Below are 25765 nucleotides of genomic sequence, written 5' to 3' on the forward strand. Positions count from 1 at the left end.
ACGCGCAGCCAGCGTTCCATTGCCACATTCCATCTACTGCAGGCAGGATACCTGGCTGGCTGAATGTCGCTGAGAAGCTCACAGAGACCGCCATAAGCAACAGTTTAACAGAATGCCACAGACTAATCAACCAAACTTTTTGGGTTGGGTTCTCTTTTATAGTCTGCAGGCATTAAATGAAAGAAGTCAGTGTTCCAGCAGAAGGAGACAACGTTTCAGAAAAGGCATTGTAGCAAACCAAAAAAGAAATTTTAAGCGCAGCAGAGTAACCAGCGCACATACCTGTTAGCTCAGGTGAGTTTAAAAGGCTGCTGTTGATAACAAGGGCATTTGCTAAATAGATGGTGTGTGTGCAACAATATACTGAAAGGTCAATTATATTGTGCAGCTTATCTCACCACCTGTAGTTATTTAGGTGAAAGCTCCAAAATGCTTGCCTAATATGTCTGTTTATCCAAAAGGAAGTAAAAAGGGAGAGCTAGAAAGATAGCATTGCATCACATTACATGGCAATGCAATGCACAGTTGCTGAAGTTGAACCAAAATGAGCTTGTAATCTGGCTTCTGCAACTTTGAACATGAAAAATCCAATGAGGAGAAGAAAAGCAAAGCCAAAGAGTCCATCCCAAAATCCGACAAACAAGCAAAATGAACAAAAAACATTGAATACAATTCTTTCTGATTTTAGAAACTGCATTAAAGAAGGGGTGCACCGGTCCTGGAGATACTGCAATACCAGGTCAATGCGTGGAGTGGACAGAGCAAGCTCTTTTTCCATCTCCCTGTTCTAAAAATCCATTTAATATATGGTCCCCAGATAGGGGACGTATCAGATATTAAACTGATAAGAACAGATACTACACTTGATCTTAGCCAAAAGGCCGAGAAGCGATAACCAGAATTGGTTTCAAACTACGGAGCCACCCAAGGATCCTGAAAAGTCCATTTGTGGAGATGAGCTCCTGGACTCCCGTTAAGAAGACATGTTGTCAACCTCTAGATCCCTTACATGCCTGCACTTTTCGGCTTACTGCTGCTGCAATCCACGCGTTTTAGATCTGCATAACTCCACCTCTTTAAACACAGCACCTTCACCCCCTGCTGTTCCCACCCGCCTCAACACCGTTGGAAGGGAGGAGAACCAATTAAGGCGGGGGGTGGGGTGGAACGAGCAGCTGTCTACCCTTAGCAGGAGGGCTCCTGATTACATACCTCTCCTGCTGCTGCTGCTGCTGGCTGTCCAGCAGCAGACTGAAGGTGGCTGCTGCTGTGCACAGGTATATAAAGGCTCAGAGCCTATTATGACACGCGCAGCCAGCGTTCCATTGCCACATTCCATCTACTGCAGGCAGGATACCTGGCTGGCTGAATGTCGCTGAGAAGCTCACAGAGACCGCCATAAGCAACAGTTTAACAGAATGCCACAGACTAATCAACCAAACTTTTTGGGTTGGGTTCTCTTTTATAGTCTGCAGGCATTAAATGAAAGAAGTCAGTGTTCCAGCAGAAGGAGACAACGTTTCAGAAAAGGCATTGTAGCAAACCAAAAAAGAAATTTTAAGCGCAGCAGAGTAACCAGCGCACATACCTGTTAGCTCAGGTGAGTTTAAAAGGCTGCTGTTGATAACAAGGGCATTTGCTAAATAGATGGTGTGTGTGCAACAATATACTGAAAGGTCAATTATATTGTGCAGCTTATCTCACCACCTGTAGTTATTTAGGTGAAAGCTCCAAAATGCTTGCCTAATATGTCTGTTTATCCAAAAGGAAGTAAAAAGGGAGAGCTAGAAAGATAGCATTGCATCACATTACATGGCAATGCAATGCACAGTTGCTGAAGTTGAACCAAAATGAGCTTGTAATCTGGCTTCTGCAACTTTGAACATGAAAAATCCAATGAGGAGAAGAAAAGCAAAGCCAAAGAGTCCATCCCAAAATCCGACAAACAAGCAAAATGAACAAAAAACATTGAATTCAATTCTTTCTGATTTTAGAAACTGCATTAAAGAAGGGGTGCACCGGTCCTGGAGATACTGCAATACCAGGTCAATGCGTGGAGTGGACAGAGCAAGCTCTTTTTCCATCTCCCTGTTCTAAAAATCCATTTAATATATGGTCCCCAGATAGGGGACGTATCAGATATTAAACTGATAAGAACAGATTTTTTTTTTTTTTTTTTTTTTTTTTTTTTTTTTTTAAACCATTCAGGTTAGTTTTATAGCAAATCAGTAGGATATACCAAAACTGTTGCAAAAAAAAACTTCTCATCATCATGGCCATATTTATTAAGCATAAAGTAACCTAATATTACAGAAAGAAGAACATCTTATTAATATAAACCAAAAGATCACTGAAATTTTACAATATGCCTCCACTTTTTAAATTTCCATATTCCCTCGGCATCTGTTCCACCACCGCTACTACTATCCATCTTGTAAATCAAAAATAGCCTAGAAAGAATAATCCTAATACATTCATTTACTGTAATTGATTTCCTTTTAAATACACAAAGATTCCTCACATCCCACAAACTTTCTAACACACAAGCCATAATTAACCACAAAACTCTCTCCTTTACACGTCCACTTGCACCAATACCAAACATAACCACACGCCAATCCACAAAAGTCACTCCTGCCAAACTCCTACACAACCCCCCTACACATTTCCACACGTCTTGTGCAAAATCACAATTCCACATCAGATGCATAACCGTCTCACAACCATTACATCCATCTCTTGGACAAACATCCGACCTAATCAAACCTCTCTTCTTTTGAACATCTCTCACTGGAAGAATATTGTGAAACGCCATCCACACTACATCCTTCTGTTTGTTGGACATCCCATACATACCCAACTTTCTCCAAGCATCCGCAACCTCATTCCCTCTCAAACCAACAATATTAGACTCGACCTCATTTGCACACAATTTCCTATACACCCTCTTAGTCATTCTAAACTCATCCACCGGCACACTCAGCAAATCATACTTCTTGACAAACTTCTCAATCACCTCATACCACACCGGACACTTAAAAGACACAGGCACTCTCGCATCCCTCTTTCTCCAACCTAACCCATACAACATCCATCCTGCAGAATAACTTGCCATACATGCACCCTTATTACCTTTACCCAACAATACCACAATCGTCTTAATATAATGGAGCCCTAAAAAAACCTCAACATTAGGAAATCCCAAACCACCATGCTGGCAGGCCTTATAAAGGCTTTCCCTCTTCAGCTTCTCCATCTTGCTGCACCAGAAAAAGGAAAAAATCATTTTCTCAACTCTCTTCACTTTCCTAAAAGGGGATGGAAAAATTATGGCCACAAAAAGCAGAATGGGTAAGATCACTGCTTTGATAACTAGAACTTTGCCCCGCAAAGAAAGATCTCTCATTCTCCAAAAATTCAATTTTCGCTCAACACGCATACCACACTCGTCCCAACTCTCATTTCCTTTCAGATCATCATTGAAAAATACCCCTAAAACCTTAATTGCACTCTCCTCATACTTAACACCTTCCATACGAATACTGTCATCTCCAAAGCATTTGAAACTACACTTAGTCCAGTTAACTCTAAAACCTGATGCACCACAGAAAAAATCCAAAAGCAACCTCACCCTACTCATTGAAGCCATACTTTCACTCACCATCACAACATCATCCATGTAACCTAACACCTTCACATGCTTACCACCACTCCCAGGCACTAACAATCCTCTCATCATTTTCTCACATCTCACTAAACACAGCAAAGGCTCAATCACACATACAAACAAGACAGGGGACATAGGGCACCCCTGTCTTACACCAGACCTAATCATCACTTTGTCAGACAACCATCCATTCACTAAAAACTCACTTGACACATAATCATATAAAGACTTAACTCCATTCAGAAAAACCCTAGGGAAACCCATCCTCTCCAATACTTTAAACAGAAACACATGCGAAACTCTATCAAAAGCCTTTTCGAAATCAATTGCTAACACCATACACTTCTGCTTTCTAGTCTTACAATCCCCAAGCATATCCCTTAACAATAACAAATTATCACTTATACTCCGACCAGGCACGGCACACACTTGGTCATCCTCCACAACCCTACCAATCACCTCACGCATACGATTTGCTAACAATTTACTGTAGACCTTATAATCAGCGTTAAGCAATGATATGGGTCTCCAGTTCTCCAAACGCTTTTTCTCACCCTTCTTAAACACAAGAACCACTATACCCTCTTTCATACTGTCACACAAAACACCATTCATCCACATATACCTACAAACCTCAGTCAAGTCCTTACCCAAAAACTCCCAAGCTTTCACATACAGCTCCACAGGCAACCCATCCTTCCCAGGCGTCTTATTCTTTTTAGCACTCATAACAACATTCCTCACCTCATCCAAAATAACATCCTCACACAAAGCATCACATTCATCCGAACCAAGTCTCTTCTCCATACCACTCAATACATGCGACACAAGTCCAGGATCAATCCATTTCTCATCGTACAACTTACTATAGAAGCCATTCACCTCATTCAACACATTCTTCCCAACCACACTAGATCCATCTTCACCTACCACTTCACTCAAATCCAACTTCCTTCCATTCATTTTTTTAAAAAAGTACCTGGTGCACTTTTCATTCTTTTCCAAATGCTCTAACTTGGTACGGTAAATAATCTCTTTACCTTTTTCATCCAGAAGACATTTTAACTCATTCTTAGCAACCTCAAGCTGATCAGACATATCCATTCCTTTCCTAACACACCCACGCAACCAATCAATCCGTCTACTTAAGTCATTAAATCTATTACGATATCTGGCAGCTTTTTTGTAGCCCCATTTTTTAAAGAAAGTTTTTAACTGTAATTTCACCCAATCCCACCATTCAAGCACACTACCAAAATCACGCTTACGCCACCTCCAACTTGCATACCTTTTCTCCAACTCACTCATCACCTCCTCATCCTCCAACAACCTCGTATTCAATTTCCAAACCCCACCCCCAAACACCATGTCCCCATTCGCACTAAAAACTCCACGCAAACACTCATGATCAGAAAAAGGTACCTTATGTTGAACATAACTTGAACAAACCATATTTTTGGAAAATAACATCCTATCTATCCTCGATGAAATATTACCACGGTCAGCATAATATGTAGGCGGTGGTGGAATGCCATACTCAAGTATTGCAGCGTCTAAGAAAGAAAAATCAGAAATAAGTTGAGATAACTTTTTTCCCGTAATGTCCACATTACCTTCTGTGACACAATTACAGTCACCAACAAAAACTGTAGGAATTTTTCCAGGGAGAAAAAAACTCAATTTCTCAAGAAGAGCAAGCCGCTCCTCTTTTTTAGTAGGACAATATAAATTAATCATTCTAACCTTCCACCCCCTATAACTCAAAAAAACAATAATGCAGCGACCCACCTCCACAACCGTGTAACTATCAATAGTAATATTCTTATTACCAACTAAAATCCCCACACCATCATTTTTGTTAAAGCTGGACCCCGACCAAACATACTGGCCATAAGGCCAGTCCTTATCCCCTGGAGATTCAGTAATCCCACACTCTTGTAGACAATAGACATCTGCACTCAAACCCTTTAGATAATCCAGAACTGTTGTTCTTCGGGTAACAGATCTAATTTGCCTAACATTAAGGGACACAATGTCCCATCCAGAATGATGCGGCATAACTAAAGGGGATCACACATAACCTGAAAAAAAAAGAAAGAAAACATCAACTCAACCTTCATCAAGCAAAGCAAAGCTATTACCATCTGGCTGAATGCCAAATGTAACAATGTCAGGAGAAAATACATCTGACGGGTAAGCACGAGAGTCCACCGGGCTATCACACACGGCAGCAATGGATGAACACTCAGTCCTTGGCTTCTTCTTGACCACATCAGGATCCTCCTCATCAGAGAAACGGACAGCAGACAAGTCCCCTTGGCCACCGCCCCCGATCTCCTCTGAAGCAGTATTGCACCAAGATATGACAGGAGAATTGGACAAGTCCATTTCCCCCTCACCACGGACACCAAACTGGGGAGGGAAAGGTGACATCACCTCTGGAATCACCATGTCAAAGCCTCCTGACGCAGGAGGCTGAAGCTGGGCATCTTCAAATATGTCGTCCATCTGAGTGCCATCCTCTTCCTCTTGGGGAGCAGTTGCCTCCCCGACATCCGGAAGGGGACCTTGTGGAACCCTAGTAGAAGTCGAAGGAACAGCAGGCCCCTCCGCGACCACTTGAGCAAAAGACTTAGGAGTGGTTCTAGCTTGACACTGCCTAAGAACATGCCCCTCCTCACCACAAGCATCACACTTTACCTGGTTCTTGCAGTCTTTCGCCATATGACCAGACGTGTTACACCTCCTGCAGGTTGGCGGATACCTGCAGGACTCCTGGACATGACCATACTTGTTACATCTTCTGCAGAAAAAAGGAGCATCAGGAAAGTACAAGAAACCAGTGTCTCTCCCAATAGAGAAACTCATAGGAGGATAATGTATGCCCCCTGGCCCCTCGGGGTCTGTAGCAAAACGAACAAAGTACTTGTATTTGCCAGTCCACAAGCCTTCTTCATTCGAGATCTTGTGGGAAAAATGCACATAAGTACAATGCCTCCTCAAGAATACAGTAATGTCCTCCTGGGGGATAAAGGGATTGTGCATAAACACAACAACAGGAACATCCCCCTTTGAATAGAGGACAGTAAAAGTGAGTCCATCTAGGAGGGAGTTCTCAGTATGGCCTTTCAAGGTTCTATAAAGATTTTGGCAAGCAGCCATAGTAGAAAGAACCAGCACATACCTTCCATGACTTCTAAATTCCTGCAGGCAAAGAATGTCCGACTTCTTAATCTTCAATGCTTCATAGAAGATGGCATTCACCAGGTAGGACATGGAAAAATGTCCCTTCTTCTCCTCGGAAATCTCAATGCGAAATCCATTCTTGACCCGGGGGTCCCCGGTCCCAGCAAATTTCAGCTTGACTCCCATAGTCAGCCACGGAAATCGCCTTCCCGTTTCCTCCTCACTCTCCCCCTATAGCAGCATCCAGCTTAAGCCACCGGAGTGGCGATGCTGGAAGGCCGAGGGCTAGCACTCAAGGAACCTGATGTCCAGACACTTGATCTGAGCCAAAAGGCCGAGAAGCGATAACCAGAATTGGTTTCAAACTACGGAGCCACCCAAGGATCCTGAAAAGTCCATTTGTGGAGATGAGCTCCTGGACTCCCGTTAAGAAGACATGTTGTCAACCTCTAGATCCCTTACATGCCTGCACTTTTCGGCTTGCTGCTGCTGCAATCCACGCGTTTTAGATCTGCATAACTCCACCTCTTTAAACACAGCACCTTCACCCCCTGCTGTTCCCACCCGCCTCAACACCGTTGGAAGGGAGGAGAACCAATTAAGGCGGGGGGTGGGGTGGAACGAGCAGCTGTCTACCCTTAGCAGGAGGGCTCCTGATTACATACCTCTCCTGCTGCTGCTGCTGCTGGCTGTCCAGCAGCAGACTGAAGGTGGCTGCTGCTGTGCACAGGTATATAAAGGCTCAGAGCCTATTATGACACGCGCAGCCAGCGTTCCATTGCCACATTCCATCTACTGCAGGCAGGATACCTGGCTGGCTGAATGTCGCTGAGAAGCTCACAGAGACCGCCATAAGCAACAGTTTAACAGAATGCCACAGACTAATCAACCAAACTTTTTGGGTTGGGTTCTCTTTTATAGTCTGCAGGCATTAAATGAAAGAAGTCAGTGTTCCAGCAGAAGGAGACAACGTTTCAGAAAAGGCATTGTAGCAAACCAAAAAAGAAATTTTAAGCGCAGCAGAGTAACCAGCGCACATACCTGTTAGCTCAGGTGAGTTTAAAAGGCTGCTGTTGATAACAAGGGCATTTGCTAAATAGATGGTGTGTGTGCAACAATATACTGAAAGGTCAATTATATTGTGCAGCTTATCTCACCACCTGTAGTTATTTAGGTGAAAGCTCCAAAATGCTTGCCTAATATGTCTGTTTATCCAAAAGGAAGTAAAAAGGGAGAGCTAGAAAGATAGCATTGCATCACATTACATGGCAATGCAATGCACAGTTGCTGAAGTTGAACCAAAATGAGCTTGTAATCTGGCTTCTGCAACTTTGAACATGAAAAATCCAATGAGGAGAAGAAAAGCAAAGCCAAAGAGTCCATCCCAAAATCCGACAAACAAGCAAAATGAACAAAAAACATTGAATACAATTCTTTCTGATTTTAGAAACTGCATTAAAGAAGGGGTGCACCGGTCCTGGAGATACTGCAATACCAGGTCAATGCGTGGAGTGGACAGAGCAAGCTCTTTTTCCATCTCCCTGTTCTAAAAATCCATTTAATATATGGTCCCCAGATAGGGGACGTATCAGATATTAAACTGATAAGAACAGATACTACACTTGATCTTAGCCAAAAGGCCGAGAAGCGATAACCAGAATTGGTTTCAAACTACGGAGCCACCCAAGGATCCTGAAAAGTCCATTTGTGGAGATGAGCTCCTGGACTCCCGTTAAGAAGACATGTTGTCAACCTCTAGATCCCTTACATGCCTGCACTTTTCGGCTTGCTGCTGCTGCAATCCACGCGTTTTAGATCTGCATAACTCCACCTCTTTAAACACAGCACCTTCACCCCCTGCTGTTCCCACCCGCCTCAACACCGTTGGAAGGGAGGAGAACCAATTAAGGCGGGGGGTGGGGTGGAACGAGCAGCTGTCTACCCTTAGCAGGAGGGCTCCTGATTACATACCTCTCCTGCTGCTGCTGCTGCTGGCTGTCCAGCAGCAGACTGAAGGTGGCTGCTGCTGTGCACAGGTATATAAAGGCTCAGAGCCTATTATGACACGCGCAGCCAGCGTTCCATTGCCACATTCCATCTACTGCAGGCAGGATACCTGGCTGGCTGAATGTCGCTGAGAAGCTCACAGAGACCGCCATAAGCAACAGTTTAACAGAATGCCACAGACTAATCAACCAAACTTTTTGGGTTGGGTTCTCTTTTATAGTCTGCAGGCATTAAATGAAAGAAGTCAGTGTTCCAGCAGAAGGAGACAACGTTTCAGAAAAGGCATTGTAGCAAACCAAAAAAAGAAATTTTAAGCGCAGCAGAGTAACCAGCGCACATACCTGTTAGCTCAGGTGAGTTTAAAAGGCTGCTGTTGATAACAAGGGCATTTGCTAAATAGATGGTGTGTGTGCAACAATATACTGAAAGGTCAATTATATTGTGCAGCTTATCTCACCACCTGTAGTTATTTAGGTGAAAGCTCCAAAATGCTTGCCTAATATGTCTGTTTATCCAAAAGGAAGTAAAAAGGGAGAGCTAGAAAGATAGCATTGCATCACATTACATGGCAATGCAATGCACAGTTGCTGAAGTTGAACCAAAATGAGCTTGTAATCTGGCTTCTGCAACTTTGAACATGAAAAATCCAATGAGGAGAAGAAAAGCAAAGCCAAAGAGTCCATCCCAAAATCCGACAAACAAGCAAAATGAACAAAAAACATTGAATACAATTCTTTCTGATTTTAGAAACTGCATTAAAGAAGGGGTGCACCGGTCCTGGAGATACTGCAATACCAGGTCAATGCGTGGAGTGGACAGAGCAAGCTCTTTTTCCATCTCCCTGTTCTAAAAATCCATTTAATATATGGTCCCCAGATAGGGGACGTATCAGATATTAAACTGATAAGAACAGATACTACACTTGATCTTAGCCAAAAGGCCGAGAAGCGATAACCAGAATTGGTTTCAAACTACGGAGCCACCCAAGGATCCTGAAAAGTCCATTTGTGGAGATGAGCTCCTGGACTCCCGTTAAGAAGACATGTTGTCAACCTCTAGATCCCTTACATGCCTGCACTTTTCGGCTTGCTGCTGCTGCAATCCACGCGTTTTAGATCTGCATAACTCCACCTCTTTAAACACAGCACCTTCACCCCCTGCTGTTCCCACCCGCCTCAACACCGTTGGAAGGGAGGAGAACCAATTAAGGCGGGGGGTGGGGTGGAACGAGCAGCTGTCTACCCTTAGCAGGAGGGCTCCTGATTACATACCTCTCCTGCTGCTGCTGCTGCTGGCTGTCCAGCAGCAGACTGAAGGTGGCTGCTGCTGTGCACAGGTATATAAAGGCTCAGAGCCTATTATGACACGCGCAGCCAGCGTTCCATTGCCACATTCCATCTACTGCAGGCAGGATACCTGGCTGGCTGAATGTCGCTGAGAAGCTCACAGAGACCGACATAAGCAACAGTTTAACAGAATGCCACAGACTAATCAACCAAACTTTTTGGGTTGGGTTCTCTTTTATAGTCTGCAGGCATTAAATGAAAGAAGTCAGTGTTCCAGCAGAAGGAGACAACGTTTCAGAAAAGGCATTGTAGCAAACCAAAAAAAGAAATTTTAAGCGCAGCAGAGTAACCAGCGCACATACCTGTTAGCTCAGGTGAGTTTAAAAGGCTGCTGTTGATAACAAGGGCATTTGCTAAATAGATGGTGTGTGTGCAACAATATACTGAAAGGTCAATTATATTGTGCAGCTTATCTCACCACCTGTAGTTATTTAGGTGAAAGCTCCAAAATGCTTGCCTAATATGTCTGTTTATCCAAAAGGAAGTAAAAAGGGAGAGCTAGAAAGATAGCATTGCATCACATTACATGGCAATGCAATGCACAGTTGCTGAAGTTGAACCAAAATGAGCTTGTAATCTGGCTTCTGCAACTTTGAACATGAAAAATCCAATGAGGAGAAGAAAAGCAAAGCCAAAGAGTCCATCCCAAAATCCGACAAACAAGCAAAATGAACAAAAAACATTGAATTCAATTCTTTCTGATTTTAGAAACTGCATTAAAGAAGGGGTGCACCGGTCCTGGAGATACTGCAATACCAGGTCAATGCGTGGAGTGGACAGAGCAAGCTCTTTTTCCATCTCCCTGTTCTAAAAATCCATTTAATATATGGTCCCCAGATAGGGGACGTATCAGATATTAAACTGATAAGAACAGATACTACACTTGATCTTAGCCAAAAGGCCGAGAAGCGATAACCAGAATTGGTTTCAAACTACGGAGCCACCCAAGGATCCTGAAAAGTCCATTTGTGGAGATGAGCTCCTGGACTCCCGTTAAGAAGACATGTTGTCAACCTCTAGATCCCTTACATGCCTGCACTTTTCGGCTTGCTGCTGCTGCAATCCACGCGTTTTAGATCTGCATAACTCCACCTCTTTAAACACAGCACCTTCACCCCCTGCTGTTCCCACCCGCCTCAACACCGTTGGAAGGGAGGAGAACCAATTAAGGCGGGGGGTGGGGTGGAACGAGCAGCTGTCTACCCTTAGCAGGAGGGCTCCTGATTACATACCTCTCCTGCTGCTGCTGCTGCTGGCTGTCCAGCAGCAGACTGAAGGTGGCTGCTGCTGTGCACAGGTATATAAAGGCTCAGAGCCTATTATGACACGCGCAGCCAGCGTTCCATTGCCACATTCCATCTACTGCAGGCAGGATACCTGGCTGGCTGAATGTCGCTGAGAAGCTCACAGAGACCGCCATAAGCAACAGTTTAACAGAATGCCACAGACTAATCAACCAAACTTTTTGGGTTGGGTTCTCTTTTATAGTCTGCAGGCATTAAATGAAAGAAGTCAGTGTTCCAGCAGAAGGAGACAACGTTTCAGAAAAGGCATTGTAGCAAACCAAAAAAGAAATTTTAAGCGCAGCAGAGTAACCAGCGCACATACCTGTTAGCTCAGGTGAGTTTAAAAGGCTGCTGTTGATAACAAGGGCATTTGCTAAATAGATGGTGTGTGTGCAACAATATACTGAAAGGTCAATTATATTGTGCAGCTTATCTCACCACCTGTAGTTATTTAGGTGAAAGCTCCAAAATGCTTGCCTAATATGTCTGTTTATCCAAAAGGAAGTAAAAAGGGAGAGCTAGAAAGATAGCATTGCATCACATTACATGGCAATGCAATGCACAGTTGCTGAAGTTGAACCAAAATGAGCTTGTAATCTGGCTTCTGCAACTTTGAACATGAAAAATCCAATGAGGAGAAGAAAAGCAAAGCCAAAGAGTCCATCCCAAAATCCGACAAACAAGCAAAATGAACAAAAAACATTGAATTCAATTCTTTCTGATTTTAGAAACTGCATTAAAGAAGGGGTGCACCGGTCCTGGAGATACTGCAATACCAGGTCAATGCGTGGAGTGGACAGAGCAAGCTCTTTTTCCATCTCCCTGTTCTAAAAATCCATTTAATATATGGTCCCCAGATAGGGGACGTATCAGATATTAAACTGATAAGAACAGATACTACAATTGATCTTAGCCAAAAGGCCGAGAAGCGATAACCAGAATTGGTTTCAAACTACGGAGCCACCCAAGGATCCTGAAAAGTCCATTTGTGGAGATGAGCTCCTGGACTCCCGTTAAGAAGACATGTTGTCAACCTCTAGATCCCTTACATGCCTGCACTTTTCGGCTTGCTGCTGCTGCAATCCACGCGTTTTAGATCTGCATAACTCCACCTCTTTAAACACAGCACCTTCACCCCCTGCTGTTCCCACCCGCCTCAACACCGTTGGAAGGGAGGAGAACCAATTAAGGCGGGGGGTGGGGTGGAACGAGCAGCTGTCTACCCTTAGCAGGAGGGCTCCTGATTACATACCTCTCCTGCTGCTGCTGCTGCTGGCTGTCCAGCAGCAGACTGAAGGTGGCTGCTGCTGTGCACAGGTATATAAAGGCTCAGAGCCTATTATGACACGCGCAGCCAGCGTTCCATTGCCACATTCCATCTACTGCAGGCAGGATACCTGGCTGGCTGAATGTCGCTGAGAAGCTCACAGAGACCGCCATAAGCAACAGTTTAACAGAATGCCACAGACTAATCAACCAAACTTTTTGGGTTGGGTTCTCTTTTATAGTCTGCAGGCATTAAATGAAAGAAGTCAGTGTTCCAGCAGAAGGAGACAACGTTTCAGAAAAGGCATTGTAGCAAACCAAAAAAGAAATTTTAAGCGCAGCAGAGTAACCAGCGCACATACCTGTTAGCTCAGGTGAGTTTAAAAGGCTGCTGTTGATAACAAGGGCATTTGCTAAATAGATGGTGTGTGTGCAACAATACACTGAAAGGTCAATTATATTGTGCAGCTTATCTCACCACCTGTAGTTATTTAGGTGAAAGCTCCAAAATGCTTGCCTAATATGTCTGTTTATCCAAAAGGAAGTAAAAAGGGAGAGCTAGAAAGATAGCATTGCATCACATTACATGGCAATGCAATGCACAGTTGCTGAAGTTGAACCAAAATGAGCTTGTAATCTGGCTTCTGCAACTTTGAACATGAAAAATCCAATGAGGAGAAGAAAAGCAAAGCCAAAGAGTCCATCCCAAAATCCGACAAACAAGCAAAATGAACAAAAAACATTGAATTCAATTCTTTCTGATTTTAGAAACTGCATTAAAGAAGGGGTGCACCGGTCCTGGAGATACTGCAATACCAGGTCAATGCGTGGAGTGGACAGAGCAAGCTCTTTTTCCATCTCCCTGTTCTAAAAATCCATTTAATATATGGTCCCCAGATAGGGGACGTATCAGATATTAAACTGATAAGAACAGATACTACACTTGATCTTAGCCAAAAGGCCGAGAAGCGATAACCAGAATTGGTTTCAAACTACGGAGCCACCCAAGGATCCTGAAAAGTCCATTTGTGGAGATGAGCTCCTGGACTCCCGTTAAGAAGACATGTTGTCAACCTCTAGATCCCTTACATGCCTGCACTTTTCGGCTTGCTGCTGCTGCAATCCACGCGTTTTAGATCTGCATAACTCCACCTCTTTAAACACAGCACCTTCACCCCCTGCTGTTCCCACCCGCCTCAACACCGTTGGAAGGGAGGAGAACCAATTAAGGCGGGGGGTGGGGTGGAACGAGCAGCTGTCTACCCTTAGCAGGAGGGCTCCTGATTACATACCTCTCCTGCTGCTGCTGCTGGCTGTCCAGCAGCAGACTGAAGGTGGCTGCTGCTGTGCACAGGTATATAAAGGCTCAGAGCCTATTATGACACGCGCAGCCAGCGTTCCATTGCCACATTCCATCTACTGCAGGCAGGATACCTGGCTGGCTGAATGTCGCTGAGAAGCTCACAGAGACCGCCATAAGCAACAGTTTAACAGAATGCCACAGACTAATCAACCAAACTTTTTGGGTTGGGTTCTCTTTTATAGTCTGCAGGCATTAAATGAAAGAAGTCAGTGTTCCAGCAGAAGGAGACAACGTTTCAGAAAAGGCATTGTAGCAAACCAAAAAAGAAATTTTAAGCGCAGCAGAGTAACCAGCGCACATACCTGTTAGCTCAGGTGAGTTTAAAAGGCTGCTGTTGATAACAAGGGCATTTGCTAAATAGATGGTGTGTGTGCAACAATACACTGAAAGGTCAATTATATTGTGCAGCTTATCTCACCACCTGTAGTTATTTAGGTGAAAGCTCCAAAATGCTTGCCTAATATGTCTGTTTATCCAAAAGGAAGTAAAAAGGGAGAGCTAGAAAGATAGCATTGCATCACATTACATGGCAATGCAATGCACAGTTGCTGAAGTTGAACCAAAATGAGCTTGTAATCTGGCTTCTGCAACTTTGAACATGAAAAATCCAATGAGGAGAAGAAAAGCAAAGCCAAAGAGTCCATCCCAAAATCCGACAAACAAGCAAAATGAACAAAAAACATTGAATTCAATTCTTTCTGATTTTAGAAACTGCATTAAAGAAGGGGTGCACCGGTCCTGGAGATACTGCAATACCAGGTCAATGCGTGGAGTGGACAGAGCAAGCTCTTTTTCCATCTCCCTGTTCTAAAAATCCATTTAATATATGGTCCCCAGATAGGGGACGTATCAGATATTAAACTGATAAGAACAGATACTACAATTGATCTTAGCCAAAAGGCCGAGAAGCGATAACCAGAATTGGTTTCAAACTACGGAGCCACCCAAGGATCCTGAAAAGTCCATTTGTGGAGATGAGCTCCTGGACTCCCGTTAAGAAGACATGTTGTCAACCTCTAGATCCCTTACATGCCTGCACTTTTCGGCTTGCTGCTGCTGCAATCCACGCGTTTTAGATCTGCATAACTCCACCTCTTTAAACACAGCACCTTCACCCCCTGCTGTTCCCACCCGCCTCAACACCGTTGGAAGGGAGGAGAACCAATTAAGGCGGGGGGTGGGGTGGAACGAGCAGCTGTCTACCCTTAGCAGGAGGGCTCCTGATTACATACCTCTCCTGCTGCTGCTGCTGCTGGCTGTCCAGCAGCAGACTGAAGGTGGCTGCTGCTGTGCACAGGTATATAAAGGCTCAGAGCCTATTATGACACGCGCAGCCAGCGTTCCATTGCCACATTCCATCTACTGCAGGCAGGATACCTGGCTGGCTGAATGTCGCTGAGAAGCTCACAGAGACCGCCATAAGCAACAGTTTAACAGAATGCCACAGACTAATCAACCAAACTTTTTGGGTTGGGTTCTCTTTTATAGTCTGCAGGCATTAAATGAAAGAAGTCAGTGTTCCAGCAGAAGGAGACAACGTTTCAGAAAAGGCATTGTAGCAAACCAAAAAAGAAATTTTAAGCACAGCAGAGTAACCAGCGCACATACCTGTTAGCTCAGGTGAGTTTAAAAGGCTGCTGTTGATAACAAGGGCATTTGCTAAATAGATGGTGTGTGTGCAACAATACACTGAAAGGTCAATTATATTGTGCAGCTTATCTCACCACCTGTAGTTATTTAGGTGAAAGCTCCAAAATGCTTGCCTAATATGTCTGTTTATCCAAAAGGAAGTAAAAAGGGAGAGCTAGAAAGATAGCATTGCATCACATTACATGGCAATGCAATGCACAGTTGCTGAAGTTGAACCAAAATGAGCTTGTAATCTGGCTTCTGCAACTTTGAACATGAAAAATCCAATGAGGAGAAGAAAAGCAAAGCCAAAGAGTCCATCCCAAAATCCGACAAACAAGCAAAATGAACAAAAAACATTGAATTCAATTCTTTCTGATTTTAGAAACTGCATTAAAGAAGGGGTGCACCGGTCCTGGAGATACTGCAATACCAGGTCAATGCGTGGAGTGGACAGAGCAAGCTCTTTTTCCATCTCCCTGTTCTAAAAATCCATTTAATATATGGTCCCCAGATAGGGGACGTATCAGATATTAAACTGATAAGAACAGATACTACACTTGATCTTAGCCAAAAGGCCGAGAAGCGATAACCAGAATTGGTTTCAAACTACGGAGCCACCCAAGGATCCTGAAAAGTCCATTTGTGGAGATGAGCTCCTGGACTCCCGTTAAGAAGACATGTTGTCAACCTCTAGATCCCTTACATGCCTGCACTTTTCGGCTTGCTGCTGCTGCAATCCACGCGTTTTAGATCTGCATAACTCCACCTCTTTAAACACAGCACCTTCACCCCCTGCTGTTCCCACCCGCCTCAACACCGTTGGAAGGGAGGAGAACCAATTAAGGCGGGGGGTGGGGTGGAACGAGCAGCTGTCTACCCTTAGCAGGAGGGCTCCTGATTACATACCTCTCCTGCTGCTGCTGCTGCTGGCTGTCCAGCAGCAGACTGAAGGTGGCTGCTGCTGTGCACAGGTATATAAAGGCTCAGAGCCTATTATGACACGCGCAGCCAGCGTTCCATTGCCACATTCCATCTACTGCAGGCAGGATACCTGGCTGGCTGAATGTCGCTGAGAAGCTCACAGAGACCGCCATAAGCAACAGTTTAACAGAATGCCACAGACTAATCAACCAAACTTTTTGGGTTGGGTTCTCTTTTATAGTCTGCAGGCATTAAATGAAAGAAGTCAGTGTTCCAGCAGAAGGAGACAACGTTTCAGAAAAGGCATTGTAGCAAACCAAAAAAGAAATTTTAAGCGCAGCAGAGTAACCAGCGCACATACCTGTTAGCTCAGGTGAGTTTAAAAGGCTGCTGTTGATAACAAGGGCATTTGCTAAATAGATGGTGTGTGTGCAACAATACACTGAAAGGTCAATTATATTGTGCAGCTTATCTCACCACCTGTAGTTATTTAGGTGAAAGCTCCAAAATGCTTGCCTAATATGTCTGTTTATCCAAAAGGAAGTAAAAAGGGAGAGCTAGAAAGATAGCATTGCATCACATTACATGGCAATGCAATGCACAGTTGCTGAAGTTGAACCAAAATGAGCTTGTAATCTGGCTTCTGCAACTTTGAACATGAAAAATCCAATGAGGAGAAGAAAAGCAAAGCCAAAGAGTCCATCCCAAAATCCGACAAACAAGCAAAATGAACAAAAAACATTGAATTCAATTCTTTCTGATTTTAGAAACTGCATTAAAGAAGGGGTGCACCGGTCCTGGAGATACTGCAATACCAGGTCAATGCGTGGAGTGGACAGAGCAAGCTCTTTTTCCATCTCCCTGTTCTAAAAATCCATTTAATATATGGTCCCCAGATAGGGGACGTATCAGATATTAAACTGATAAGAACAGATACTACACTTGATCTTAGCCAAAAGGCCGAGAAGCGATAACCAGAATTGGTTTCAAACTACGGAGCCACCCAAGGATCCTGAAAAGTCCATTTGTGGAGATGAGCTCCTGGACTCCCGTTAAGAAGACATGTTGTCAACCTCTAGATCCCTTACATGCCTGCACTTTTCGGCTTGCTGCTGCTGCAATCCACGCGTTTTAGATCTGCATAACTCCACCTCTTTAAACACAGCACCTTCACCCCCTGCTGTTCCCACCCGCCTCAACACCGTTGGAAGGGAGGAGAACCAATTAAGGCGGGGGGTGGGGTGGAACGAGCAGCTGTCTACCCTTAGCAGGAGGGCTCCTGATTACATACCTCTCCTGCTGCTGCTGCTGCTGGCTGTCCAGCAGCAGACTGAAGGTGGCTGCTGCTGTGCACAGGTATATAAAGGCTCAGAGCCTATTATGACACGCGCAGCCAGCGTTCCATTGCCACATTCCATCTACTGCAGGCAGGATACCTGGCTGGCTGAATGTCGCTGAGAAGCTCACAGAGACCGCCATAAGCAACAGTTTAACAGAATGCCACAGACTAATCAACCAAACTTTTTGGGTTGGGTTCTCTTTTATAGTCTGCAGGCATTAAATGAAAGAAGTCAGTGTTCCAGCAGAAGGAGACAACGTTTCAGAAAAGGCATTGTAGCAAACCAAAAAAGAAATTTTAAGCGCAGCAGAGTAACCAGCGCACATACCTGTTAGCTCAGGTGAGTTTAAAAGGCTGCTGTTGATAACAAGGGCATTTGCTAAATAGATGGTGTGTGTGCAACAATACACTGAAAGGTCAATTATATTGTGCAGCTTATCTCACCACCTGTAGTTATTTAGGTGAAAGCTCCAAAATGCTTGCCTAATATGTCTGTTTATCCAAAAGGAAGTAAAAAGGGAGAGCTAGAAAGATAGCATTGCATCACATTACATGGCAATGCAATGCACAGTTGCTGAAGTTGAACCAAAATGAGCTTGTAATCTGGCTTCTGCAACTTTGAACATGAAAAATCCAATGAGGAGAAGAAAAGCAAAGCCAAAGAGTCCATCCCAAAATCCGACAAACAAGCAAAATAAACAAAAAACATTGAATTCAATTCTTTCTGATTTTAGAAACTGCATTAAAGAAGGGGTGCACCGGTCCTGGAGATACTGCAATACCAGGTCAATGCGTGGAGTGGACAGAGCAAGCTCTTTTTCCATCTCCCTGTTCTAAAAATCCATTTAATATATGGTCCCCAGATAGGGGACGTATCAGATATTAAACTGATAAGAACAGATACTACACTTGATCTTAGCCAAAAGGCCGAGAAGCGATAACCAGAATTGGTTTCAAACTACGGAGCCACCCAAGGATCCTGAAAAGTCCATTGGTGGAGATGAGCTCCTGGACTCCCGTTAAGAAGACATGTTGTCAACCTCTAGATCCCTTACATGCCTGCACTTTTCGGCTTGCTGCTGCTGCAATCCACGCGTTTTAGATCTGCATAACTCCACCTCTTTAAACACAGCACCTTCACCCCCTGCTGTTCCCACCCGCCTCAACACCGTTGGAAGGGAGGAGAACCAATTAAGGCGGGGGGTGGGGTGGAACGAGCAGCTGTCTACCCTTAGCAGGAGGGCTCCTGATTACATACCTCTCCTGCTGCTGCTGCTGCTGGCTGTCCAGCAGCAGACTGAAGGTGGCTGCTGCTGTGCACAGGTATATAAAGGCTCAGAGCCTATTATGACACGCGCAGCCAGCGTTCCATTGCCACATTCCATCTACTGCAGGCAGGATACCTGGCTGGCTGAATGTCGCTGAGAAGCTCACAGAGACCGCCATAAGCAACAGTTTAACAGAATGCCACAGACTAATCAACCAAACTTTTTTGATTGGGTTCTCTTTTATAGTCTGCAGGCATTAAATGAAAGAAGTCAGTGTTCCAGCAGAAGGAGACAACGTTTCAGAAAAGGCATTGTAGCAAACCAAAAAAGAAATTTTAAGCGCAGCAGAGTAACCAGCGCACATACCTGTTAGCTCAGGTGAGTTTAAAAGGCTGCTGTTGATAACAAGGGCATTTGCTAAATAGATGGTGTGTGTGCAACAATATACTGAAAGGTCAATTATATTGTGCAGCTTATCTCACCACCTGTAGTTATTTAGGTGAAAGCTCCAAAATGCTTGCCTAATATGTCTGTTTATCCAAAAGGAAGTAAAAAGGGAGAGCTAGAAAGATAGCATTGCATCACATTACATGGCAATGCAATGCACAGTTGCTGAAGTTGAACCAAAATGAGCTTGTAATCTGGCTTCTGCAACTTTGAACATGAAAAATCCAATGAGGAGAAGAAAAGCAAAGCCAAAGAGTCCATCCCAAAATCCGACAAACAAGCAAAATGAACAAAAAACATTGAATTCAATTCTTTCTGATTTTAGAAACTGCATTAAAGAAGGGGTGCACCGGTCCTGGAGATACTGCAATACCAGGTCAATGCGTGGAGTGGACAGAGCAAGCTCTTTTTCCATCTCCCTGTTCTAAAAATCCATTTAATATATGGTCCCCAGATAGGGGACGTATCAGATATTAAACTGATAAGAACAGATACTACACTTGATCTTAGCCAAAAGGCCGAGAAGCGATAACCAGAATTGGTTTCAAACTACGGAGCCACCCAAGGATCCTGAAAAGTCCATTTGTGGAGATGAGCTCCTGGACTCCCGTTAAGAAGACATGTTGTCAACCTCTAGATCCCTTACATGCCTGCACTTTTCGGCTTGCTGCTGCTGCAATCCACGCGTTTTAGATCTGCATAACTCCACCTCTTTAAACACAGCACCTTCACCCCCTGCTGTTCCCACCCGCCTCAACACCGTTGGAAGGGAGGAGAACCAATTAAGGCGGGGGGTGGGGTGGAACGAGCAGCTGTCTACCCTTAGCAGGAGGGCTCCTGATTACATACCTCTCCTGCTGCTGCTGCTGCTGGCTGTCCAGCAGCAGACTGAAGGTGGCTGCTGCTGTGCACAGGTATATAAAGGCTCAGAGCCTATTATGACACGCGCAGCCAGCGTTCCATTGCCACATTCCATCTACTGCAGGCAGGATACCTGGCTGGCTGAATGTCGCTGAGAAGCTCACAGAGACCGCCATAAGCAACAGTTTAACAGAATGCCACAGACTAATCAACCAAACTTTTTTGATTGGGTTCTCTTTTATAGTCTGCAGGCATTAAATGAAAGAAGTCAGTGTTCCAGCAGAAGGAGACAACGTTTCAGAAAAGGCATTGTAGCAAACCAAAAAAGAAATTTTAAGCGCAGCAGAGTAACCAGCGCACATACCTGTTAGCTCAGGTGAGTTTAAAAGGCTGCTGTTGATAACAAGGGCATTTGCTAAATAGATGGTGTGTGTGCAACAATATACTGAAAGGTCAATTATATTGTGCAGCTTATCTCACCACCTGTAGTTATTTAGGTGAAAGCTCCAAAATGCTTGCCTAATATGTCTGTTTATCCAAAAGGAAGTAAAAAGGGAGAGCTAGAAAGATAGCATTGCATCACATTACATGGCAATGCAATGCACAGTTGCTGAAGTTGAACCAAAATGAGCTTGTAATCTGGCTTCTGCAACTTTGAACATGAAAAATCCAATGAGGAGAAGAAAAGCAAAGCCAAAGAGTCCATCCCAAAATCCGACAAACAAGCAAAATGAACAAAAAACATTGAATTCAATTCTTTCTGATTTTAGAAACTGCATTAAAGAAGGGGTGCACCGGTCCTGGAGATACTGCAATACCAGGTCAATGCGTGGAGTGGACAGAGCAAGCTCTTTTTCCATCTCCCTGTTCTAAAAATCCATTTAATATATGGTCCCCAGATAGGGGACGTATCAGATATTAAACTGATAAGAACAGATCAGGTTTCAACATATTTTATTATGTGCGTAAAAGATGGTTTACAATCAAAAACAGCAACACAAATACATTAATAAAACACAGAATTCCACCCATAAAAACCCCATATACGATTAGCATCCCTCCTCCCAATACATTTGACATCCCTCAAGTAATAAATATACATCTGACTAAAAGCAATTTTAAGACAATCCTTCACAGAAATAGCATCACGTTTAAAAAGTAAAATATTGCGTGCCTTCCAAAGGGCGTCTTTAAAACAGTTAATCATACACCAACATATACAATACTGTTGAGGGGTCGGACATTTAAAAAGGCCATATAAAACATATTCATGGTTAAAATCTCTTAAACCGCAAGTCCATTTTAAAAGAATCCCAACTTTGTGCCAAAGTTCCTGTGCAAACGGGCAATTCCACATAAGGTGCAAGGTGGTTTCGTCATAAACACATGAGTCTCTGGGGCATTTGGCTCTGGCCACCAGGCCTCTCCTGTGTTGAAACTCTCTGGTGGGGAGGCACTGGTGGACCACCATCCATGCGATGTCCTTATGTCCATTTGCTAAAAATTTTCCGAAGACATTCTTCCAAACTTGCTTCGACCTCTCTTCTGAGAAATTTACTATGGGGGTCACATCTTCATTCCTCCTCAGAAAAGATAAAAGCTTCTTGCGGTCTTTAAAAATGTCCATTTTAAAATCACCAAGGCTATAAAATCGAACAGTCTTTTCTAAGATTGCTTGGTGTTTGGGGGGGCATAGTAAAACAGGGGAATTCAACGACAACTTAAACCATCTTTTAAAAATCATCCCACAAGTATATTTTAAAAAATAACTTAGCGCACTATTACCATTAAAATGTTTGAAACAAAAGCAGAAATAATTTAAATACAAATAAATATGTAAGTCGGGGACATCCCTTCCGCTGTTCATTTTATTCTTCCTCATTATTTCTCGCCTTAATTTTTCCATTTTGGAGTTCCATAAAAACATAAAGATCATCCTAGTCATTTTTTTAATTAAAACATCAGAGGGGGGGTACACCATAGCTATATACAGTATGAGGGGTAACAACACTGATTTTATAATTAAAATTTTCCCCTCCATTGTTAGGGACCTCAAACCCCAAAATGATATTTTCTTTGACATTTTTTCTATGACATTCTCCCAGCTTTGAGTTCCCACATTCTCCTCGTTAAAAACAACTCCAAGAATTTTTACATTGTCTCGTTTTATAGTGAGCTGCGGGAGTTGGGCGGTGTCCCAGGATCCCAAAGTCAGACATTCAGATTTATTTAAATTAAGTTTAAACCCGGATGCCTGGGAAAAAAATTCAATGCGCAACACCGCCCTCCGGAGGGAAGCAGGGTCCACGCACACAACCGTCACGTCATCCATGTAGCCAAAGACTCTCACATCACTGCCACCTCCGCCAGGAACAGGAACCCCTCTAATCACTTTGTCTTTCCTTATTGCGCTCAGCAGGGGCTCCATGGCGCAGATGAACAGGATGGGCGACAAGGGGCATCCCTGCTTCACTCCGGACTCAAGGGGAACTCCATCTGTTAAAAAGCCATTAAGAGAAATTTGACTAAAACAATTTTTATATAAAATCTTAATACAATTTAAAAGCATATTAGGGATACCCATTCTTTTTAAAACTCTAAAAAGAAATCTATGAGAGACTCTATCGAAAGCTTTTTCAAAATCTAGGGCTAAAAGAGCTACATTTTGACCCCGGTCTCTGGAATACCAAATTACATCCCTTAATACGTTTAAAACCTCTGAAATACTTCTGCCTGGTACACTACAAACCTGCTCAGGCTGGATTAGTTTGGCAATGACATTCCTGAGCCGGTTTGCAACCACCTTAGCAAGTACCTTGTAATCGACGTTTAGGAGAGTTATGGGTCTCCAATTCGCTAGAGCACTGCGATCACCTTTTTTATATATCAAAGACACCACTCCTCTCCTCCACGAAAATGGCAACTGTTCACAAATAAAAACTTCTTTAAAAAGCATAAAAAGGTCCTCTTTTAAAATGTCCCAAAAAGTAAGATAAAACTCTACAGGTAGTCCGTCACACCCAGGTGCTTTACCCTTAGAGAAACTTTTAAAAACATAAAATAATTCCTCTAAAACAATATCGCGTTCTAAAAACTCCTGGTCTGTAAAATTTAACTTAAAATCGAGATCATTAAGAGCATCAGATAAAAAGGACTCATCTATACACTTTTTACTAAAAAGATGCTTATAAAAGTTAAAAGTAGCATTCAACATTCCCTGCATAGATGTTTCACCCTCTAGATTTGTGATCACTTCTCTTTTATCCATGACTTTTTTGAAGAAGAAGCGAGAGCACTTCTCCCCCTCCTCCAAGTGCTGCACTCTAGAGTTAAAAATAATCTCTTTCCCCTTTGTGTCTATGCAGTTCTGAATTTCAGTTTTTAGGCCAGCAATATCATCTCCCACCTCCACCCCTAGCTCTTTGAATTTAAAAAGTGTTTGTAGTTTGGTGTTAAGATCACTAAAACATCTTTTTTTCTCTCTAGCTTTACGTCTCCCTGCTTTTATAAAAAACATTCTGACTTTTTTTTTCAAATTTTCCCACCAGGTTACCATAGGGGTATCAGAAGGTTTTTGTCGCCGCCAGGCTTGATAGGCTTTACCAAAGTCTTGTCGAATCAGAGGGTCCTCCAGCAAGTAAGTACTTAGACGCCAGAGGCCCCTGTTGACCCTCTGTTCATCCCGGTATTCTAGGTGCACCTCCAAGCCCTTATGGTCAGAAAATATATTTGATGTTAAAACACATTTTACAGGGTTAAAATCATCTGATAGGAAAATAAAATCGATCCTGGAGGACACCCCTCTTCCGGACCACGTATAACCAGGGTCCGTCGGCAGGAGTGACCTCCACGCATCGCATAATTTAAAATCAGTTATAAAATCTTTCAATAGATGACATGACTTATCCAATTTGCGTAAAGGGTCACCCCCCGCTCGTTGTTCACTAGCACAAAGACAATTAAAATCACCCCCTACGATCAGGGGAGATGACCCAGTACAGTACAATGGCAATATCCCAAATAAATTAATTCTCTCTTGCTTATCAGGGGAAGCATAAACATTCATTACACGTAGGGTAAAACCATTAAATTTAAAATGCACTAAAACCACTCTGCCGGGTACTATTTCTGTGACAGTATTTATAGCAATATTTCTCCCACGACAGAGGAAGCCCACCCCCGCTGACTTGTTGTCATTGGAGCCAGACCAGATGGAGGGCCCCAGTCTCCAATCTGTCTTGATGTCATTATAATTTAGTGCATGTTGTATCCCGCATTCCTGTAATAAACATATGTCAAAGTCAGTGGTTTCTAAGTACTTAAATAGAGCAGCCCTACGAACTGGGCTCTTTAATGACCTCACATTCAGTGAGACAAGTCTTAATGTGGGCATTCATAGGTCAGGGTGGTGGATCTTCCATGAGGACACCTGACTCAAAGCCCTGTATGCCAAATTGCTCCAGGACATCCGGGCTAGAGGACCCAAATGACTCGATATTCTGTGAGCCGGCGGTTGCCCCCTCGTAGGTCACGGTTCCCAGCCACATTCCAGGAGACGCTGGGGCTTCGACATTCCGTCTCTTTTTCGGGGCAGACTCCACTAGGTCACTGGTGCAGTCCTCCTCTTCCTCCACCTCCTCCAGGGGGAGAGACTGGTCCATCAGGATGAGATCACCAACACAGATTCCCTGATGTTCGCCACCTAGAAGCAAAGCCCCCTCATCTGGCTGGCTAATCGCCCTGGAAGATCCTGAGGCCATCGCTGCGTGGTCCCCTGTAGCCAACCGCACAGGGGCACCACCCTCCAGCCCAACAGGATCGGTATCGGGAACCATCGACACGGAGGATACCCTCCCAGAAGGAGGACCCCTCCGCTCCGGTCCATGCGAGGTCCGCCCATCGTTAAGGGACTTCGATGCAGGGGCCGCCCCAGAGGGGCCTCCGGCTCCCTGCTCCATCCCAGCCTTCTCGCCCTTCGAACCGCCCTCCGACGCCGGCCCGCCAGTGAAGACCGGCGGGCGCATCGGCTCAGCTGCAGAAGATGCAGCTTCTGCGTAAGTCCTGGTCCTGGTCCTGTTGGGGCATCCTCGGAACATGTGCCCCGCCTCACCACAAAGATTGCATTTCCTCCCAGCGGGACAGTCCTTCATTAAATGTCCGTAACAGCTGCAATTAT

General features: G+C 44.0%; 13 non-coding genes across 13 annotated transcripts; all 13 read right to left on the reverse strand.

Moving 5' to 3' along the window:
- Nucleotides 1-702: 702 nt before the first annotated feature.
- On the reverse strand, nucleotides 703-893 carry LOC141239610 (U2 spliceosomal RNA). The gene has a single exon (XR_012304965.1). It is a non-coding gene; the product is annotated as a U2 spliceosomal RNA (small nuclear RNA).
- Nucleotides 894-2008: 1115 nt separating this feature from the next.
- On the reverse strand, nucleotides 2009-2204 carry LOC141239935 (U2 spliceosomal RNA). Its single transcript, XR_012305277.1, has one exon. It is a non-coding gene; the product is annotated as a U2 spliceosomal RNA (small nuclear RNA).
- A 6110-nt stretch (nucleotides 2205-8314) lies between these two features.
- Nucleotides 8315-8505, reverse strand: LOC141239611 (U2 spliceosomal RNA). Its single transcript, XR_012304966.1, has one exon. It is a non-coding gene; the product is annotated as a U2 spliceosomal RNA (small nuclear RNA).
- Nucleotides 8506-9621: 1116 nt separating this feature from the next.
- LOC141239612 (U2 spliceosomal RNA) lies at nucleotides 9622-9812 on the reverse strand. The gene has a single exon (XR_012304967.1). It is a non-coding gene; the product is annotated as a U2 spliceosomal RNA (small nuclear RNA).
- A 1116-nt stretch (nucleotides 9813-10928) lies between these two features.
- Nucleotides 10929-11119, reverse strand: LOC141239613 (U2 spliceosomal RNA). The gene has a single exon (XR_012304968.1). It is a non-coding gene; the product is annotated as a U2 spliceosomal RNA (small nuclear RNA).
- Nucleotides 11120-12234: 1115 nt separating this feature from the next.
- LOC141239868 (U2 spliceosomal RNA) lies at nucleotides 12235-12425 on the reverse strand. The gene has a single exon (XR_012305215.1). It is a non-coding gene; the product is annotated as a U2 spliceosomal RNA (small nuclear RNA).
- Nucleotides 12426-13540: 1115 nt separating this feature from the next.
- Nucleotides 13541-13731, reverse strand: LOC141239614 (U2 spliceosomal RNA). Its single transcript, XR_012304969.1, has one exon. It is a non-coding gene; the product is annotated as a U2 spliceosomal RNA (small nuclear RNA).
- Nucleotides 13732-14843: 1112 nt separating this feature from the next.
- LOC141239869 (U2 spliceosomal RNA) lies at nucleotides 14844-15034 on the reverse strand. The gene has a single exon (XR_012305216.1). It is a non-coding gene; the product is annotated as a U2 spliceosomal RNA (small nuclear RNA).
- Nucleotides 15035-16149: 1115 nt separating this feature from the next.
- On the reverse strand, nucleotides 16150-16340 carry LOC141239615 (U2 spliceosomal RNA). The gene has a single exon (XR_012304970.1). It is a non-coding gene; the product is annotated as a U2 spliceosomal RNA (small nuclear RNA).
- Nucleotides 16341-17455: 1115 nt separating this feature from the next.
- LOC141239616 (U2 spliceosomal RNA) lies at nucleotides 17456-17646 on the reverse strand. Its single transcript, XR_012304971.1, has one exon. It is a non-coding gene; the product is annotated as a U2 spliceosomal RNA (small nuclear RNA).
- A 1115-nt stretch (nucleotides 17647-18761) lies between these two features.
- On the reverse strand, nucleotides 18762-18952 carry LOC141239617 (U2 spliceosomal RNA). The gene has a single exon (XR_012304972.1). It is a non-coding gene; the product is annotated as a U2 spliceosomal RNA (small nuclear RNA).
- A 1115-nt stretch (nucleotides 18953-20067) lies between these two features.
- Nucleotides 20068-20258, reverse strand: LOC141239618 (U2 spliceosomal RNA). Its single transcript, XR_012304973.1, has one exon. It is a non-coding gene; the product is annotated as a U2 spliceosomal RNA (small nuclear RNA).
- Nucleotides 20259-21373: 1115 nt separating this feature from the next.
- On the reverse strand, nucleotides 21374-21563 carry LOC141239920 (U2 spliceosomal RNA). The gene has a single exon (XR_012305264.1). It is a non-coding gene; the product is annotated as a U2 spliceosomal RNA (small nuclear RNA).
- Nucleotides 21564-25765: the final 4202 nt, after the last annotated feature.

The sequence above is a fragment of the Phyllobates terribilis genome, unplaced genomic scaffold (assembly GCF_046119375.1).
Source record: "Phyllobates terribilis strain yellow unplaced genomic scaffold, ASM4611937v1 Scaffold_779__1_contigs__length_684578, whole genome shotgun sequence".
NCBI lineage: Eukaryota > Metazoa > Chordata > Amphibia > Anura > Dendrobatidae > Phyllobates > Phyllobates terribilis.